Genomic DNA, 16,462 nt, shown 5'->3' with positions numbered 1-16,462 from the left:
TAGGGACGCTTTGAACTCTTTTTGAGGATAGTCCATTAATAATGAACCCTTCGTCAAGTAAAATGGATATCTAATTGATTAAGGCGAATAAAATATATTTGCTGTCCTTTTTTCAAGAAATGCTCCAGTTATCCGCCCCATTGAAAAGAACCAAGAGAGAAGATATTTTGTTGTTCGGCTCAAGGGAAAGAAAGGCGAACAACGACATAGCGCTTCTTCACCTCACTGAATATATGAAAACGGTATAATAACTGACTATATAGGTATTTTTGTTCCCATATTGGAACCCGTGACATCATCAAATTCCATTGGTGGCTGCTTTGACGAACTACAAGCCATTGTACCTCCTCAACGAAAATACTCCCGATAAACCCGACAAAGCAGCGAAGTCCCACCCCTACACAGTTGAGATCCCTAGATGTAAGAAAGCCTTCTACTCTAATAGCTTCTTCCTAGAACTACAGGACTTTGGAAGTCTCTTCCAGTTTCCTGCTTCCCCAACTGTACTGACATGCAGAAGTTCAAGTGTAATGTGAACAGATATCTTGCTGCTAAACTCCCTACATAGTACCCAGGCAAGTTAGGTCCCTGATAGTAGCCCCCTACATCAAAGTGACAATGTACCTTGTTTGGGGTGAAAATGTAAAAAAAATAATAAAGTAACATGGAACAGTGTCAGTGCTAGATAGAGGGACATTTTTTTTTAAATATCAAACACTGTATAAGAGAGAACAGTGACACCTGTCTGTTTCTTTCAAAACGCAAAAAAAAAAAAAAGAACGTCGTTATCTACCCTGACTAAGTTATGTATGCAACTGAAAACAGCTTGTGAATTTAATTTCTTTAAGACTATCTAAATCCACCTCGGGTGAATGCTTGATCAGATACCATCAACCATATATTTGTGTGTTTCACGCAGCCTCTTCAGTTCCATAGCAATTGGTTAATTGCCGGTAATTATTTTCTCGGAGTTGTGTGTGTGTGTGTGTGTGTGTGTGTGTGTGTGTGTGTGTGTGTGTGTGTGTGTGTGTGTGTGTGGTTATTCTATTTTCACGGTATTTTTTTTTTTTGTTAAAAATATTTCTTGTTTATTGAAAATATAGAATACTCCAAATACTTCTCCTCCTTATGTTAAGAATGGGTTTCTAAATTATAAGCTTGTTATATCAGCACGGTTCATAAACTGCAATAGTACCTCTTGTTGCATTTTTTTTTATCTCTATAACGTAATAAGTGACATTTTAACAAGCTGAATTTCAGTGTTATTAACTCTATACAAAGGTATATAAATATATATACACATACATATATACATATATATACATATACATATATATACATATATCTACATATATATACATATATATATATATACATATATATACATATATACATATATATAAATATATATATATACATATATATATGCATATATATGCGTATATATATACATATATATATACATATATATCATATATACATATATATATACACATATATATACATATATATACATATATATACATATATATAAATATATATATATACATAAATATATATATATACATATATATACATATATATATGCATATATATACATATATATACATATATATACATACATATATACATACATTATATATATATATATATATATATATATATATATATATATATATAATGTATGTATCCACGAAAAATATTATGAGATATATTTTATGCATCGATTTTAAGTATTTACTTGAGCAGTAATTACAACAAAAAAAGTAATTACTTACAATATTATATTTTTTTAAACAAATAAGTTTTCATAAACATGAAACGTTTCATATAAAGAAAAATAATTCGATCATCAAGGGACAGGATTAAATCAGCGAATGTTTCTGTATTATTTCCTTACGCTTTCACTGATCGATGCATGTATAAAACCTTGGACCAATTAGGTTCCAGGCACCCACAAAGTAATTAAATATGAAATAGACAAATTTGTATCTACGCCAATTTCTTGGACTTCCATTTAACCTTCGTACACACACGGATAACAGATAATTAACTTGTTTTTCATTAAAATTATTATTTTTTTGTTGTTGTTTTTTCGTCACAGGTATTATTTTTAATACAGGAAAATATATATTAAAAAGATATATTAAATATATTTTTTAAAATATGTGCACCGTTTTTATTCCCAAAACTTTCTAATATACAAAAAAAAAAAAAAAAAACATTGCGAGACCGTGCTCCTATTTATTTGTCTCTCTCGAGGGCAGAATGCATAATACAATAAAATCTTATAGATCAACCGGAAGCTAATGAAACCGATATAGTCCCGAATTCGTCCTTTTCATAGTTGCTTATTCTTTGTTTACCTGAAACGTAATTGGTGCAAACTAGTATACAACCGACGAGATCTCAAGTTCTAGATAAACTGCTTAAAACACAATCGGACCTCGATATTAATTTGTAAAAAAAAATGTTTATTAAAAAGAAAACAGTCACAGAAAAAAACACGCAGGTCGAGGAAAAAAGACAGACAGAAAGATAAACGGAATTTTCATTACACCCAACTACATTGTATGATCCCCCCCTCTATTGTGTGCGGAGCCCTGGACACGTCTTGTCTGCTTGAAGCGCCGTAAAAAAAAAATTGACAGAAAAACTCCGTCCGAAAATAACTTTGTTTTATTTACTTCTGTTTTGTGGTACTCTAACCGCTAGGTATCACTAAAACCTTTTCTATTCAAATAATGGTTCTACCCAAGAAGTTCGTTGCCAAAGTCATTGCTGTTGAATAAAAGTTGATTAACTCAATAGAATTCTGGATCCATAATCTGTTGAGGTTGGTCAATACAATTCGATTCAATGCTTTTTGTCTTTAGTAATCATTCACCACTTGTCAAGGCTAAAAGGTACACAAGGCTAAGAGTTAATGAGATTAATAAATTGACAGTTGAATATCATGAGAGGATTGAAAATGATAAACGAAATGAATAAAGTTTAATGACTAATGCGTAAGGTTTCATCGAAAGATTCTACTCCTGCATACACGACCAAGAAGAATTAACACCATGAACAAACAGAAGTAACACCCTCTAGGAATTCCAAGAATTTTATTGCTGCAACAATAAAATGTTCTTCATCTCGATTCCGAAATTTCCCTGAAATTGTTATTAAAGCTAACGAGAATGATATTAATTATTACGTAATACAGATTTTTTTATGATTGAATGCATCATGAATTTTCAATAAATATGAAAATATAAATGTTCTTCTGTTGTTTATTTTGCGTCTTATTATTCATTTTATGTTTGCAATAAAACGACTCACATTTCACCGAATATAATCTCGTTCAAACACGTGGTTCCGTTTGAAAAAGAAAAGTATATTCTCAATACAGAAATGTAATTGTCTGAATTATTCGTTATCTGCTCTTGGTGTCCCTCCATCGTTTGAATTTTTATGTTTAGAAGTTGTTGGAATTTGGGTTTTAAAAGTTCAAATAAGAAGGAGGGTCGGATCTGTATTGTAGAAGAATATGGCAGTTGTTCTCACCCAAACTTTCAGATGTCTGCACTATTCTTGCTGCAGCAAGCGGTATCGTTTATCATGGTGAAAGATAATCTCAGAAGATTGAAGGTTACTGCGTTTCTTCTTCCCACAGAAGAGACGTTGCGAGCCTATCTTTGTTTTATCGTTATTTCCATGGCAGGTGCTCGTCTGAGCTCCAATCTCTGGTCCCCTTTTGCCAATCTTTTACGAAAAACACCCGTCTAGCTGAATCCACTATCAAAAATTTTCCCCACTCTTTATCTGTGCCTAAATCAAAACGTAGATTCCATGAACAAGGCTTCTTTCTTAGAACTGCACGCCTGTGGAACTCTGTTCCGTCCGCCTGCTTCCCACTTGACTACACCCTGGATGTCTTCAAGTCCAACGTACACAAATTCCTGATGAACCGCCCCCTTAAATAGACACTTCATTAAATCTCCACACTAACGTACTGTACTTGCAATAACCCTTATCCCTGAGTGGCTTCCGGGCCTTGATAAGTGGTGACCACTGTGTAAAAAAAAATGATTTAAAAACAATTTATTCACGAAAATGTGCTTCTCAGTACAATAATGCAGATAGCTCGTTCGTCCTATCCGAGCTCTAAAGTATCTCCCACATGTAGAGCACTTGTGGGATGATTCTGCAGCAAAGGTACTGATTATCGAATAGCACGTTTCCTTTTGTGTTCCTCGATGCGTGCAGATTCAGCAATCCTTACTTCTCCATGGCTTGCAGTACGCTAAGAACATTAATTTTCAGGCAATTTTCCCATGAGTTGGAATACAAACTGGACTGTTTAAAGGACACAAACTACCCTTGACCTGTTTCCGCTGTACTTCTACTTAGAGTATAAGTATACGGAAAGTCTGTTGACCACCCAGAAAAATGAACGGCAAATAAAAAGAACGTTTGTTTTACATAGACATGGCAAAACGGAAATCAATCAAGTGTGAGTTATCCACATTGTATTTATGTTAATGGTCTTTGTACGCTAGACAATAACGCTTCTCTTTATACATTTGCATGGTTTGGTGTGATAAATTTGTATTTATTGCCGTCATCATGAAAGAATCACTTCACAGTTTCGGTTTCCACACAGTAATGGCCTTTCTGAAGTGGCAGCCCTTCCCAGTAAGGAAGTGGTCGTTTACCACCTTAACTATCATTGATTCAAATTTTCTTCCCCAAAGAATCGTCGCATACTAATGATACATCACACCGAGGACCATCATAAATTGGTTTCATGAGCGCCTCTTCATTGCCACTGAAAATGCATTGAGCCTGCCCTCGGTCTGCCAAGCTATTAGGAAATTCTATGAAACTTCCTGATATTTGCATATTGGTTTTCTAAAAACTTTATTAGTTAACTATTGTCGTTGTTACATTCCTGAAATGTTCTTGACGTTGGACATATTCGTTTATATATTTCGTTTTTAATATATTTCAATGTCTATTTAATTAAGTAGTTGAATTTGTTTCCTAGTTTACTTTTCTCAATCGCGCTATCTGCCTTTTTACTAGGATAATACCACTTATCAAATTCCCAAGGTCATTTGCAGATAAGAGTTAATGGTTATTCGACGATAAGGATTAATGAACTAGCGATCATAAGAAGTGAGGCAGGTATCTACAAAATACAAAACACGGTGAAGATTACTCTACTATTCATGGGAGTTGGCCAGGAAGGGAATTAGGTTCGATAGCATTTGCTATATAACCACCTTTTGTGACCTCGCCACTTCAGAAAAACAATTGAAGAGTGGAGGCCGAAACTGCAAAGTGTTTCTCGCTGATGCTGATGCAGTCCTGGATCCGATAGCCGAACTGTTAGCTGCGAAGCACAAAAAGACACACACATGCTCACATACATTAATCGCTCCGTGAATGAGAACATGCGAATGTAAAAAAAAGAAAATAGTCCGTAATTATGTAACTGATACAAGTTATTCAAATCTACAGACTCTTATATAAACCTCACATAGTTTGTACTTATTAACAACCACGTATTCCATGATAGATCTATGTTGAAATCTGCAATTCCGCCATTTTGAATATGCTCAAAATCAATGCCTGAGCAATCAAAAAGTAATTTCCAAAATGTTGTTATATAACAATTCCAAACGATGAACATAAATTCTGAATTGTAATATTTGTCTTGTTCAGCCAACTATTCTCTCCTTCATTGTTGATATGCACAACGTTTTAATAAACTTCGATCTTTCTCAGATGCAAGTTTTTGAACTTAGAGATCTTTATGTTGAACTAGGGAATCCGAACAACATTTTGAACGGAATCCTTTATCTAATTTTGTAAATTTTACCTGGCGTTACCCGGGACCATTAAAATAAAATAAAATTCGTAATCGTATTCTTAGTACCAAAATTACTTAAGACCCGGTTATGGTTGCCTGAACGAGAACAAACTAGCCTCATAGATTAAATAAAGGGCTCCGTTTGAAATTCCGTACAGATTCCCATGTTCAATATAATGACTACCGAGTCAGCCAAGCAGCACCTGTAGAAGGTAGGACGTTATATTGACCGAAACGTCGTAGATATAATAACCAACATGAGAATAATAGTCCGAAATATGCAAATAATTCGAATTATCAACCTACAATCATTTGATAAAGGAAATATTTCTAATTAAAACAGTTACTACCAATATTTTAGTGAAGTTAAATGTTATGTAATGAATGAAGAAATTAATGCACTTAGACGCACAGTCATTAACAACTGGTTGTTACCGAAATAGAGCCCATGTAGTGAATATAATATACGTACCCGTAACTCATAGGGTAACCAACCACTATTTGCTATATTTGGTTCGATTCGAATAAACTGTAAAATATCTGTTAAGACATTCTTTTCGCATCACTAAAAATAATAAGTCGCTTTACTTCTTTATTACCCTTATGCCATCTCAACGAAAATACCCACCCGACCAGCAGCAAAATCCCACCCCTACACTGTATAAGCCCGTAGACACCAGAAAATGTTCTACTTTAATAGCTTCTTTCCTGAAGGAAGAGAAACACCCAACAGGTATACCAGTCACCGTTGAACACAGACTCATTGCCTGTAAAGATCTCCAACAAACAAAACATACTTCCAAATAGACAACATGAAAAATGTGTTTACCAAAATTTATGTAGACAATATATTCGATTTTGTGAAACTTATATGACTTTACATGAAAATTTGAAAACGCAAAAATCTTCATCCGTTTTCCAAATATCCCTACCACTATATGTTAAAAGCATACGACCCAATACTACTACAAATCTCATTCACATAAGAATCTATGATTATTTTCATGACACGTGCTCGTCTGAGCTCCAATCTATGGTCCTCTCTCGTCAAACTTTCACGAAAAACACTCGTCTATCTGAAACCACTATCAATAACTTTCCCTACTGTTTATCTGTGCTTAAACCTAAACGAACATTCCATGAACAAAGCTTCTTTCTTAGAACTGCATACCTGTGGAGCTCTCTTCTGTTTCTCTGCTTTCCAGCTGACTACAATATGGTCATCTTCAAGTCCAACGCAAACAAGTTCTTGATAAGTAATCTAATTTACCAAATTTCCGCTACTAACGATTACTACGACATTGTCTCATTTACTGCTGTACATTCATTAACTCCTATCCTCGAGTGACTCCGAGCCTTGATAAGTGTTACCTCTTTTGTAAATAAAAAGAAGAACATTTCATGGCATTAAATGACCTAATACGGTTGATATGCCGTTTACAAACAAACAAAAAACACAGTCCTCAGACTGCGTATTTTGGGAATCTCCCTGCTTACTGTTTTTCCGACAGTACCAACATGCAGAAATGTAAATGTAATGTGAACAAACATCTTGCTGTCCGACTCTCCATCAATCTCTCCTGTCTGTAAGAAGAGCATCTATCACAATGGTCTCTTATGCTGTAATCGAATTTGCCTTGCTCAGGGTGTAATAAATGACAAAGAACATGATAACCGTAGTCTATTATTATATAGACTAACGGGACTGTTAAAATTCTGTGTTTAATTTCTGTCTTTATAGTCTACTCATATATAAAAGCCACTTTGTGTGCCTGTCTGTGTGTGTGTTTGTGTTCGTGAGAGAGAGAGAGAGAGAGAGAGAGAGAGAGAGAGAGAGAGAGAGAGTTCCCTCTGGACTCCGAAATAGCAAGGTTGATTTATTTTAAAGTTCACACAAATGTCCTTTATGGGTCTGAGAGTGTTCTTAGATAGGTTTTATATAGGAATGCCTCTGATAAGCATCAATAATCGAAAATATCTGGTTAAAGAAGGACAGTCCGATTTTTGCCTAAAGTTCATACGCTTATACAGATTAACATCACAAATGCAGTTGAAAAACTTTATTACCGCAGAAGCAGAAGGACCTGGCATAAAAAAATCAATTATATAAAAATAAGTTTACAAAATTAACCGTTCTCTACAGTGCAATGTAGATTAAAATGCATTGTGGGCCAAGTCACTGCAGGGAGGCATGTGAATCTTTCTCTCAGTGTACGGCGGTGGACCCCCAACTAGAGCAGGCAATCAATCAAATTAATTGAAAACTGAGCGTTTTCGCCGTTTTCGATGATAATAAAAGTATTGGAAGTGTGGAAAATTCGTTGATCCTCATACAATCCCGGGCAACGTCGGATATATCTGCTAGTTTATTGTTAATGGTAATATTTCCTTTGTAATAATAAAGGATGTCATAATATATGTTCTCAAATAACTGACGCGTTTAGCATATTTGATTTTGGTCAAATATAGTTGTTTTATTAAATGGGTAATTTTCGGGCAATCTCGTTTTTATGTATGCATTTAAATATGTATGAAAAGTGATAACAAGGGCTATGACAACAGCATATTCTTTTCATTGTTTTGACTCTCGAGTATATATTCGACAGGGACACAATCAATCGAGAATCACATCACTCTACTTAAAAACACATAATATATCAATGGATATATACCTGAAAATCAAAACAAGAAAAAGAATATGCTGTTGTCATGGCCCAAGTAATAACATACGTACGCACATGAAAATACCTTAGCGTATTATTAAGCAGATCTTATGTTAAAATCCTTCTTCATGAATGTGTAAAACCTTCCGAGAGAAAAAAAAACAAGTGAACATTTGACCCGACGGCCTACACGTAGCATTGGTACCTTTCCCGGTCCCAAAGCCACCACCGACTAGGCTACAGTTGACATGACTTATCTCTGTATGTTGAAATATGGTTCGTATGGTCCTGCGTAGTTCAAGGAGGTGCAACCACGCAGGCTTTGCAATCTCACCCTTTGAGAAATGGTTAGTTTATTGCTAATCACTCGAGGCTCCCTACCGAGGAATGCTGACGGGCTGTTCATGCATTTTTTCAGGTCAGAGTGTCATTACTTTACAGCGCTGGTGGCTTTTGAAATCCCACTTTCTCGATTTTGTATCACATCTTCCCACCATGGAATTGAGATAAACATACTGATGAAAAAATACGTTACGGTCTCACGTCAGAAAGTTTCCATTACCGTAAGCGCAAACATTGGTTTTAAAGATAATATGCACCGCTTAGTTTCCAGAGTAAAGAGGCCGCTTTGTTATCATATCTGTTCTTTCACAAATGGTTTTTGTATTTAAAGAAATAAAGCGAAGACCGAAATCAACAGATAAGCATATAAATGTGAAGAAACTAAAAAAAGAAACAAAAACGAGAATAAAACTATTCCATCCAATAGGAATTACAATCATCAGTAAATAATAATGACGCACATGCGTGTGTGTGCGTGTGTGTGCGTGTGTGTGCGTGTGTGTGCAAACGCATGTATTTCTGATCGTTTTTCCTGTCACTACTGACCATGATAAAACAGATTACAATAAAGGGCGAAAGAGATGAAAAGCTGTGGTAGTGTTACATACTAGATAACCATATCTCGGATAGCGATTACATCAACTAGTGTTAATTATGACAGGGGTCAAACTAAGTACGGATCGAAGTGACACGAGATTTGATAAATAAATCAGTCCCAACGAAAAATGATAGTAAGAGATTACCTGAATGTTAGGTATGAGGTAATAGAATAAAAATAAAAAGTGAAAAAAATAGTCGTCAGTCGACATGACGCATGACGTCACGGATATTGACGGGACAGGGGAACGAAAGTGTCAGATCACCCTATGGGAGTCACGCATCACCAATAATAGTAAAACCCACTCTCCCCAATGGTTTACTTCTACATACGCAGCTGCTATTGCTCAGAGGCAACATGCATACAGTACAAACAGAAAAACGTATATAGAAGCTAGAAATAATTGCAAGAAAGAAATAGCAACAGCTAAGAGTAAATACTCTGAAACCACCAGAAAACGCATTGAAGAGCAAAAATTTGGAACTCGTGATTTCTGGAAAATCTACAACAGTGTAGTAAATAATGGGCAATCGACAATACCCCCACTATCAAACAATCATGAGGTTGTTTGCACAGCAACTGAGAAAGCTAACATGCTTGCCCGTCAACTCTACCTTGGACCCAGTAAGCCATTCCCTCCCTGATTTTCGTCTGGAGACAGAAACCACGCTAGATAATCTAAAGATCACGCCTTCTCAAGTACATGATATTATAAAAACCTACACACCTCAAAAGCATGTGAACCTGACTTCATCCCGGCTGTGCTATTAAAAACATGCTCCCTCCTGTTCTCTCTAAACTCTTTAACAAATGCCTTAACGAATCTTGCTTTCCTGGCTGCTGGAAAACTGCTATTGTGGTACCAGTTTACAAAAACTCTGGCGAAAGAACTGACCCATTAAATTATCGGCCAATTAGCCTCCTCCCTCTTTTCGCCAAAATATTTGAGTCCTTAATTAATCAAGCTCTAGTCCACCACCTTACAGCTTCTAAACTTCTGTCAGACCACCAATATGGATTTAGGTAAACCCGTTCTACTGCAGATATTGTAACTGTAATCTCTGAACGTTTATACCAAGCACTGGATAAGGCAGGTGGAGGGGGAGAGCAATAGCCCTAGATATATCTAAGGCTTTTGACAGGGTATGGCACGATGGTCTTCTCATGAAAATAAAATCCTATGTTATTACTGAAAGAATGCTTAGCATAATTAGATCCTTCTTAAATGAGAGAAGAATATCGATGGGCGTACGTCCAACAAATTTTATATAAATGCGGGTATACCCCAGGGATCGATCTTTGGACCTTTATTATTTCTGATATTCATAAATGACTTACTTGATAAAATTGTCTCTGAGATGGGTATATTTGCCGACGACACCACGCTCTACGGCAAGCACGTGGGGAAAACTAATGAGAACATATATAAGGTAATGACCGAAACCCTAGAGGACGATCTTCAGTCTGTAGTGGAATGGGGTCATAAATGGATGGTAAGTTTCCTTTTATAATTACATGAAACTTTACCAACCACCAATAGCTATGGCTAGAGATATTTTACCTGGGAGCACTTCGTTCAAGCTCCTTGGCTTAACGTTCACAGGAAATATGAATTGGAATAGATACATTGAGACCATTACTACGGCTGCTGCAAAGAAGGTGGACTCTTTCTATCGTGCTAGAAAGTTACTTATACCTGAAAGTATCCTGTACCTCTACAAAGCCACCATTCGCCATATATGGAGTACGTCTGTCACATTTGGGCTGGTGCATTTGCTACTAGTCTCTCACTCCTCAACAGGGTCCAAAAGAGAGTCGCAAACCTAATAGGTCCTGAATTGTCATCTAAACTTCGGCCCCTGTCCCACCGACGAAATGTTGCATCCCTCTGCCTGTTTTACAAGTATTTTAATGGTGGATGCTCTGCGGAACTACAAGCCATTGTACCCCCTCGACGAAAATACCCCCGACAAACCCGACAAGTAGCAAAGTCCACCCCTTACACAGTTGAGATCCCTAGATGTAAGAAAGCTTTTTACTCTAATAGCTTCTTCTCCAGAACTGCAGGATTTTGGAATTCTCTTCCGGTTTTCTGCTTCCCCAACTGTACTGACATGCACAAGTTCAATTGTAATGTGAACAGATATTTTGCTGCTAAACTCCCTACATAGTACCCCTGGAACGTAGGTCCCTGATAGTAGCCCCTTACATCAAAGTGGCAATATGCCTTGTTTGGGGTGAAAATGTAATAAAAAATTTTTTTAAACATATTATAAATAAAAAGCAACTGAATTATTAGTAAAATAATAATAAAGCAATCGATTGTTATAAATAAATAAACTGACTTAAAAACTAAGAACCTTTCAATTTAATTCTCATGTATTTGCTCGTAAGGGGTGAATCGAAATAAAACAAGGCTTACAAATAGATCATTACTAACTATAAAAGCGAAATAACAACAAACTGTAGACATAGAATAAATTATAGTCCCAGATATTCACTATAAGATAAAAAATACATAACTCACTTCAGAATAAAAAGCTATTAAACAATTTGGTAAAATTTAGATTATAAGCCAATTATATATAAGAAAAAGAAATGGGATTGTACTCACTAAGTTAGTACAGCTAACCTATTACAGCTAGAGTCAATACTTATTCGTTTTACACTATACAATGCAAGGCATCGATGAAAACGGCTAAAATATTATGGGAAATCATCTACTGAGGAAACCAACCCGCATAACACCTGAACATTAGCGAATTGCAGGCAAGTAAAAATAAAAATAGAACCAAATCTATAGAAAGATTATTATATGAACTCAAGCGAAAAAAGTTACCAAAAATTCTATTGTATTAGACATTTCCTTCAAAACAGATAACCACGCATCAGCCTCAGTTGGTAATACATAAAGTCACTATGAAAAGTCAAAGAGAATGGAAGTGTTAAGGAGGGACGAGAAGCATAAATCAGACTTTCATCGCAACAATGCAAAGGGTACTAGAATCTTAAAAGGGTGCTTAATGCTACAATAAGCGTTAAATCGAACAAAATAATTTTTTAAGAAACGCATAATCTATATAACTACAATATAAACTACTAAATATCATAATAACAAAACAGGGAAATCTCATTCGATACAAAAAAACGATTTTTGTAGTCATAGAATCTAATAATGTAGTCATATATCTAATAAAATGATAACAATAAAATAAAAGTATATCTAATTAGAATAAAATAGATATAGCATATTATTAAACTACCAAACTACCGGAGAATTTAAAGACAGCGGTCGGATGTAAATTTTTAAGTGATTAATTCTGATCGAGAAAGTAGACATCTTAAAGTTTGAAAATGTGAAAATAATTACTAAGTATAAAAGTGAAATAACCACAAACTGTACACATAGAATAAATTAGAGGCTCAGATATTTACTCTAAGATAAAAAAAAAATACATAACTTACTTCAAAATAAAAAGTTATTAAAGTCTTTGGTAAAATCTAGAATATATAAGGAAAAGAAATCATGGGATTGTGCACATTGGATTTAGCACAGCTGAATATATTGAGTCATAGTTTGGCTTATTTATAAATAAAGTTTGTCCAACCAATTGTAAATCGCGAGGATTTATTGCTTCATGCGAATGAATATGGAGAAAATGAAGTGAATATAAGCAATAAAATAACTTTTGGGACGTTAATGTAAACACCATTTTATTTTATTTTATATGATAACGAATCACCGTTTAACAAGCCTCAGAGAAAACTTAAGAATTTACTTATAACAGAAATTATAGAATGTGAATCCCCATAGCTACTATGACGATTTTCTTTATGAAATGAAATATATACGCTACTGTGCATCTTACTTACCATATTCACGGGACAGAAACGGATGGTAACATTTAATGCTACTAAAGACAGTCTCTTCCTTTTAAACCACTATGTCTAATTGTACCTTAACAGAGAGGTCGTAATTAAAACTTAGCCTAATATTAACAGGTAACATGAATTGAAAAAAATACATAGAATGCACTGCCAAGTCTGCTGCAAGGAAATTAACTCATTCTACCGTGTTAGAAAATTTTTCCCACTTACATGTATCCCACAAAATAATCATTCGCCTATACACGTATGTATTGTTGTGGTAGCTGGGCGAGTGCACCAACTACTAGTCTTTCCCTTTTAGACAATATCCCACCACAAAAAAAAGAACTTCTATTCTAACAGGTTCCACACTATCAAGCAAGCTCCAGTCCCTTGCCGCAATGTTGCATCCCTGCGCTTGTTTTAAAAGTATTTCCATCGAATTGGCTCCAATGAACTTATTGCACTGGTGCCTCCCTCAACGTAAATATCACCGACAATAATATCTAACATGAAAATATATCAATGATAAGTAAGCCACACAGAAACGTGTATGTTTCATTCCCGCGGAAAATGAACGGGCTATGTATGTGGATGTATTGCTGACCAGTACATACTACTGAGGTCTACTAATGTATTGAGCACTGTTGAAATAAACACTGAAAATATATACACTTGTTTTGTCGTGCAGAATTATTCCTATAATTATTATTTCAATTTTTTGAATTTATTCTGCCCTTACTCAACAGAAGAAAATGAACTCATTAACTTTAAAAGGAAATAAAAGGAATATGGGCATGATTACAAAATTCGAAAATCGGAAGAGTAGTTGTATTCAAAGAGAGCAAAACTAAAATAATTGCAATTGCAAATACTCTTCTGGTTTCAAAAAAAAATTTAAAAAATACATTATTTTTTTACAAGGTGGTCACCACTTATCAAGGCCCGGAAGCCACTCAGGGATAAGGGTTATTGTAAGTACAGTACGTTAGTGTGGATATTTAATAAAGTGTCTGCTTAAGGGGGTGGTTCATCAGGAATTTGTTTACGTTGGACTTGAAGTTGTAGTCAGGAAGGAAGCAGGCAGACGGAACAGAGTTCCACAGGCGTGCAGTTCTAAGAAAGAAGCTTTGTTCATGGAATCTACGTTTTGATTTAGGCATAGATAAAGAGTAGGGAAACTTTTTGACAGTGGATTCAGCTAGACGGGTGTTTTTCGTAAAAGATTGACGAGGGGGGACCAGAGATTGGAGCTCAGACGAGCACCTGCCATGGAAATAACGATAAAACAAGCATAGCCTTGCAACGTCTCTTCTGTGGGATCCCCCACTAAGCCACAAAGTCTATTTTGTACTCTGTCAAGGAAGGATAGGCTGTTTGTAGCAGCTCCTTGCCAGATATGGCAGCAGTATTCCATCCTTGGACGTACTTGGCTTTTATATAGATAGAGAATTGCATCAGTAGTGAGATATCTTCTGCAGCGGTAGAAGGATCCCACCATCTTTCCAGCGACCTTGGCAACAGACTTGATGTACGTGTTCCATTTCAGATCAGGAGTAAAGGTCAAGTCCAGAAGCTTGTCAAAACGTGGGGCTTCTCCTAGACGAGAGCATCCATTTCAATTGATGCCAGATGGAATCAGAGAGATGATGATGTAAAGATAGGAGTTTGGTTTTAGATGCATGAAAGGTAACCAGCCACGTCTTCCCCCACTGAACCACTCGTTCGAGATCAGAAGAGAGAGAATCAGAGAGAGCTTTGTCATTTACAGCCTTTGATGTGTTACCGTAGATGGTCGTGTCATCAACATAGATGTCAACGAATGATTTAAGTATGTGTTTAGGGAGGTCATTGATGTAGATCAGGAAGAGAGTTGGGCCCAGGATGGACCCTTGAGGGACTCCAGCATTAATACTGCAGGCCTCTGATTTGTGTCCATCAACCACTACTCTTATGAGCCTATCAGAGAGAAATGATTTAATGATAGAGAGAATATTTCCAGCCATACCGTAGCTGGAGATCTTGTGAAGTAGGCCTTTATGCCATACCTTGTCGAAGGCCTTTGATATGTCAAGAGCAATTGCCCTGGAAAGGAAGCCTTTATTAAGAGATTCACTAATCCTATGAGATATAACCGTTAGCACATCTGTGGTAGATCTTGCAGAACGGAAACCATATTGCATGTCACTAAGAAAGTTATTTTTGCTGAGGTGGTTGACTATTTCTCTATTTAATATGGATTCCAGACACTTACTCATAACACACAGGAGACTTATTGGTCTGTACTGTGAGGGAGATGACTTATCACCTGAGTTCTTAAATACAGGGCATACTGATGAGGTTTTCCAGAGTGTTGGAAAGCACTTCTCCTTAAGGCAACGTTTAAACAGTTTCGTAAGTATGGGAGCAAGTTCTAGTTGAAGCTTTTTTAACACTATAATTGGGATGCCGTCAGGGCCAGTAGCTTTAATGGAATCAAGGTTATTGATTAGCTTGGCGGCCTCATGCACAGATATTTGTATGTTACCTAGAGTGTTGTCTGTTATAGGAGGAAATATGGGGAGTTGATGGCCTTTGTCGCATAGGGTAGAATTAGCTGCAAAGTTCTTTGCAAATAGTTTGGCCTTGTCTGACGCTGACGAGATGACCTCTGGTCCATTGATAATGGTTGGGATAGAACGCACACTTCTGTTCAGGATCCTATTTGTTATTTGCCAAAACTGGTGGGAACCAAGCCGCTGATCAGCTACCTTGGATTTAACAGACTGGGCATATAGCTCTCTTGCATTTTTTTATTACTCTTTTACAGTGGTTGCTGGCGTTCCTGAAAGCAGCTTTAGTCTCAGTGCATCTATTACGTTGGTAGCTATGGAAAAAGTGATTCCTGTGCGCGATGGCAGGAGCACATTCTGGGGAGGACCATGGCTGGCTGATAGGTTTTTGTTGGAATGTTTTAGATGGTATGAATCGGTCTATGCCTACAATTAACCATTCGGTCAGGTCTGATACTATAAAGGACACATCCGTTTTAAACATGGAATGCAGAGGTAGACCAGATATAAATGTACGGAAGCTATCCTAGTTAGACATGGAGTATCGGTATACAGTACGGTGGAGGAGTACTTCTGGGGA

Source organism: Euprymna scolopes, chromosome 14 (genome assembly GCF_053919585.1).
Source record: "Euprymna scolopes isolate OS-2025 chromosome 14, ASM5391958v1, whole genome shotgun sequence".
NCBI classification, from domain to species: domain Eukaryota; kingdom Metazoa; phylum Mollusca; class Cephalopoda; order Sepiida; family Sepiolidae; genus Euprymna; species Euprymna scolopes.
The sequence above is the reverse complement of the archived record's forward strand: the minus strand, read 5'-3'. Positions refer to the sequence as shown.